This window comes from Globicephala melas, chromosome 15, assembly GCF_963455315.2.
Source record: "Globicephala melas chromosome 15, mGloMel1.2, whole genome shotgun sequence".
Taxonomy (NCBI): Eukaryota; Metazoa; Chordata; class Mammalia; order Artiodactyla; family Delphinidae; genus Globicephala; species Globicephala melas.
In genome coordinates this window covers 84164019-84170018 of record NC_083328.1, presented here as the reverse complement: position 1 = coordinate 84170018, position 6000 = coordinate 84164019, and positions in this window count along the sequence as shown.

The following is a 6000-nucleotide window of genomic DNA, read 5'->3' as shown; positions in this document are numbered from 1 at the left end:
CCTGTGCTCCGCAACGGGAGAGGCCGCGGCAGTGAGAGGCCCGCGTACCACAAAAAAAAAAAAAAAAGATTCTACTTGGTCAAGGAAGCTACTAATCTAGGACTTTTGTCACTTGAAAACTTGAAGCTAGAATGGGAACCCTGAAATAGCAGGACCATGGCTGGCTGGGGAGTAGCATAGGATCCACAGTAATGCCTGGAAAATAGAAGTTACTTGGTCAATGGTGTAAAAAAACTAATTAATATAAATGAATAAAAAGTAAATATTTTTCTTTTGGCTGTTCCTTAAAGCTCCAGTATGGTCTCCCAAGCATTTCTCGCATTTGGCCTTATTACGTGCATGCGTGCTGGCTTCCCCGTGACAAGCTACACTCTACCTGGGTTGTTCTCACCTCCCCACACCCCTTGAACTGGATCTTGTCCCCACATCCTTAGTTCTTGACTTAACTCTTCAAGGAAGACTTCCTGACCTCCGAACTAGGGTAAGAACCCTGTTAAGGGTCTTCTTTTCCAATTCGGTGGCATTCTTTTGCTGGTGACCTCTCACCACTGTAATTAGATAATTATTGTCTAATTATTTTTTAATAACTGTCTCTCCTGTTAGATTCCCCAAGCCCAGAGATTCATTCTGATGTTACTGAATCCCTCGGACCAGACACCTAATAAGTAATTTATAAATTTTATTGCTGGAATAATGAGCTGTTGGAATAAAGGAAAAATGAGAATTAGATAATTTTTCTTCTTTTGAGCAGTTTAAGTTAAAGTTTTCAAAGGGCAGAGAGTTGAAGCTGCGGTGCTAACCTGCCTCTCCGTGGATTTCCATTCTCAGCCCAGCCCTTGACATTCATTAGCATGTTCAAGGGGCAGCTTATCAGTGGGGCCCCTGAGTTAACACAGAAAAGCACTTTTCTCCCCCAAAGTTTCCCAACATCAAGATGAAGAGGGCAGGCAGCCTCGCTTTCAGATCTCAGGGCCTATTTTCTCAAAACTCATCAGAGAGTTTTGACCATATACCTTCTCTAAAACAATTTGGTACATAAGGGCCTAAAATCTCAGAAAGAAGAAAGTGAGATGTTTATTTCTTACTAACTGGCAGCTTTTTAGTATGGGCTGTGGAATGATGATTTAAATTGTGGGTGGTGTACGTGTGCTGCGTTTGTATTCTTCCAGCGTGTCAGGAAAATATTTCAGTTTGCTAGTCATTCGGTCTCCAGAGCATGGCCATTTCCGTGGCTTTCTACGGGGCTTGGGGGTCTAAGCCTAGGGGGTTAGGGAGAATTCACAGGGGCAAGAGAAGCTTAAGTCTTCTGGTTCCAGATTTGCTGAGGTCTGCTCTGTCTTTCCATTCCCTCGTTCCAGCCTTAGCTTTGAAATGGGAAATTCAAGGCAGGATCCTTTGTTCATTATTGACTTATTTGTCTCTGTTGGTTAATTGCTTTTTATTATCTCTTGAATGGAATAATTATGTGCGCAATCCACCGAATTCTGCGCTTTATTAACATCTTATTTAGAAACGTTTTGTACTGAATGGGTTTTATGAGTGACTGTGTGTGTGTGTGTGTGTGTGTGTGTGTGTGTGTGTGCATAGATTTATCTAGCAGCAACTGATCCACTACCAACAATTAAACCTCGAAAAATCGGGGATTGGCGACATACTTTCTTCCAGTCCAAAATCCAACGACCTTCTTTACCCTTCCAGATTTACTGTTTTCTTATTACATTAGCTTTTACATGTCCTCAGGGCAATTTGGTCACTTTGAAAAGATATTTTAAATTGAGTGATACTTTGGCAGTACGCAGGCAATGTCGTACAAGTTAAGTTTGTATCCTCACTTTGGGGCTTCCCTGGTGGCACAGTGGATAGGAATCCGCCTGCCAATGCAGGGGACACGGGTTCGAGCCCTGGTCCAGGAAGATCCCACATGCCGTGGAGCAACTAAGCCCATGCGTCACAACTACTGAGACTGTGCTCTAGAGCCCGTGAACCACAACTACTGAAGCCTGCACGCTTAGAGCCCGTGCTCTGCAACAAGAGAAGCCACCGCAATGAGAAGCCAGCGCACCACAACGAAGAGTAGTCCCCGCTCACCGCAACTAGAGAAAGTCTGTGCACAGCAACAAAGACCCAACGCAGCCAAAAATAAATAAAATAAATAGATTTATTTATTAAAAAAGTATGTATCCTTGCTTTAATGCGTGTCATATGGAGATCTGGGAGGAATGCCCAGTGACCAAGAAGATTTTCCCTGAAGACGTATTTAGGGATGCATATTTTCCTTGGCTCTCCTAAGCACACACAATCTGGGTGTGAGCATCCCTCAAGAAAAACAGAGTCAGCTGATGGCTCTTTTACACTGTTTCCATTAAAAATTCAGCTCTCACCCAATTGCATTTATCAAATTTTCTTTATCACCTTTAATCCTGGAGGCAGATCACTAGCCTATTAATGGTGTAGATCTTGGGGTGTTTAAATAACTCTGTATTATATTTTAAAAGACCCACGTTAGGAAGGAAAGAGTTTCACAGAATAAACCCGCACTACAGCCACTCTCCCACTGCTTAAATTTAAAGCTCTAGAGAAAGTACAAATGACAGTTATCTGGTCTGAACATAAGTGGGTTGACTGCCTGGCAAAACAACACAAACCACAATAAACCTTACCAAGAGGGTGTAACAGGAGTCATAGCATAAAACTCAAAATGTTCAGAATACAATCCAGAACAGCCCAACATACAAAGCCAAGAGAAATGTGATCAATTGTCAAGGAAAAGACAATCAGCAAAATTCCGACCCCACCATGAGTCAAATTTTGAAATGATCAGGTAAAGACATTTAAGCAATTGTTCGAACTATGTTCCATAAAGTAAAGGTAAACACGCTTGAAATGAATAGAAATATACAATTTCTCAGAAGGAAAACAAATGGTTTAAAAAAGAAGCAAATGGAAATTTTAGAAGCGAGCATTTAATATCTGACATTAAACTCACTGGATGAGTGCAATTTTAAAATGCAGATACATAAAGAATTATTGGATTTGAAGCTAGACCAAGAAAAAAATTCCAATCTGAAGAACCCAGAAAAAAATTAATGAAAATGAATAGCATCTATTGGGTGATATCACAAGTTCTAACTTTTTTTTGCCTGTATCAGAAGGAGAGGAGAAAGAGATTAATGCAGAAAAAAAAAAATAGCTGAAGATATCTTAAATTTGGTGAAAGACATAAATTTATAGATCAAAGAAACTAAAAAACCCAAACAAGTTAAAAAAAAAAAATCACAGACACACCTTAATCAAAGTACTGAAAGAAAAATAAAGACAAAGAAAAAAATCAAGAAAACAGTTTGAGGACAGGGGTTTTTCATCAGAAATCATGGTGGCCAGAAAACATCTTTAAAACCCATAAATAAAGGAATTATCTCTCCAGACATCATACTTAATGGTTAGAACCTAGAAACTTTCCTTATTATGATTAGGAACAAAGCAAGGACATGCACTCTCACCACTGAGAACAATGTGACCCAACATTGTTCTGGAAATCCTGGCCAGTGCAATGACAGGAGGAAAGGAAGGAGAATATGTACAAATGGTGAATGGAGACGTAAAACTGTTTCTGCTCACAGATGCCATGACTGTCTGTGTGGAAAATCCTTAAAAATGGACCACCTCCCCACAAACCCTGGAACTAACAAGGGAGTATGGAAAGGTCATAGGACATGAGATTAGATTAAAATACAAAAGTCAAATATATATATTAAAATACAAAAAGTCAAATATATAACTTTTATATATAAATATAAAAGTTTTTTGCTGTGCAGAAGCTTTTGAGTTTGATGTAGTCACACATCTACTTTTGCCTTTGTTGCCTATGATTTTGGTGTCAAGCCCATGAAATCATTGCCAAGACCAGTGTCATGAAGCTCTTCCCCTCACTTGTTAAAGATCCCAGTTATCCAATGGACTTGGAAAACTGCAAAATATGGGGAAGGGGTCATGGGGAACCAGCAAGTTCTGGATGAGAGAAGAGGGAAATAGTCAAAACAATCTACGGGCACAGTGAGAGCTCTGAGTCCCACCATTCGCCCTTGCTCTTGAAAAGTTCCTGGGAAAGGAAGTCAGCACATCAATGAAGGACTCCATGTGCTTAATCTGGAACAGAGGACGGCCCTGGATTGGGGGCAAAAGAAGGGAGATTGGCGTTTACCATTCCTGTCTGACTGATACAGACTCAGAGGCCATCAGTGAGGATAAATATTGGAACACAGCCCAATTCTCAATCCTCCCAAGTGGTCCATGAATTTAGAAAATGAAAATCTTGCCATCACAAGCAATCAGAAGTCCATTCACTCACGTTTATCATACCGAGGGGAGAGATCAAATTCTGTGATGTCCTTGGCACGTGGTGCTTTTAAAAACAGATCTCTAAGGCAAATGAGTCTGAATGAATGTTTAATCTTCTCTTTCTTCTGCTGTGGGCCAGGGAGCAGGGTTGGGTCCAGCAAGGAAGAGGATATTTCTGTCCAAGCAGAGCCCGGAGCGTGGGACACCTGCTCTGCCTGGACTGACACCCAGTAAACATCCTTCTCCACAAGCAACAGAAAGGGCCCGCAGCCTCGGGAGGAACCGGTGTATTTTCATCACACAGAAAAGGTGGAGGAAGAAAAAGGAGGGGTAACAGAATGCTTGGGGTGGGATTTCTGTTCAGAGCACTGTGATGGTTTCAGCTCTGCTTCCCTAAGTTACCTGGTGCAAGTTAGTAATTGCTGTTTCAAAGGAAACCTTCCTGGAACAAAGTGTCTCATTGCTCGAACTAGCCTAGTTTTTACCCTTTCCAGAGAGTGCCTTTTATCTGGGAAATGCTAATGGGACCGGCAAATACCTGTAACTCGAGGCGAGCAAGGGATCTCTGGGCACTGGGCGTGCGGATGGCGGATCGAAGCTCACGGAGAAGTTCAGTCCAACTCTCCCTGAGGCCAATATCCGTTACACCTATAATTGCTGCTAAAAGTTCAGGGTGGCATTTCGCTGATGTGCCTAAAATAGTCTTCTTGGGGTTGTTGGATGTGATTTGACAGTGGTTAAGGTACAAGGGGCAATGATCCAGCTGAAATCTTGTCTAAGTCATTTTGATAAGTGAACGGCCGAGCACAAGCTCCTTAATTGCTCCCATAGTCTTCAGTCATTCCACTTAGCAGGTCCTTTAAAAGGTCATTAATCAATCACTAAGGATGGGAAGGTTTTGCATTTTGCTTGCTTAACAAAACACAGCCCTAAAAAACTATCTCCCACTTAATTTCAGATTAGCTGATACCGGGGTGCCTTGCACTAACAGGCAGTCATTCTCTTTAACTGTGCTTTGGGGAATGTGTCTGTTTGCTGTGGGTCGATGGACGGGGAGCGGGAGCTTAGGGCTTGGAAGGAAGGAGGTCTTTTCTAAGGGCACTGGAAGAATCGTCAGTTGGATTTCTAAACTTTAAAATGTGAGGGGCGGGGGACCTTCAAGATGGTGGAGGAGTAAGATGTGGAGATCACCTTCCTCCCCACAAATACATCAGAAATACATCTACACGTGGAACAACTCCTACAGAACACCTACTGAGCGCTGGCAGAAGACCTCAGACCTCCCAAAAGGCAAGAGACTCCCCACGTACCTGGGTAGGGCAAAAGAAAAAAGAATAACAGAGACAAAAGAATGGGGATGGGACCTGCACAAGTGGGAGGGAGCTGTGAAAGAGGAAAGGTGTCCACACACTAGGAAGCCCCTTCGCGGGCGGAGACTGCGGGTGGCAGAGGGGGAAAGGTTCGGAGCCGCGGAGGAGAGCACAGCCACAGGGGAGCAGAGGGCAAAGCAGAGACATTCCTGTACAGAGGATCAGTGTCGACCAGCACTCACCAGCCCGAGAGGCTTGTCTGCTCACCCGCCGGGGCGGGCGGGGCTGGGAGCTGAGGCTCAGGACTTGGAGGTCAGACCCCAGGGAGAGGACTGGGCTTGGTGGCGTGAAC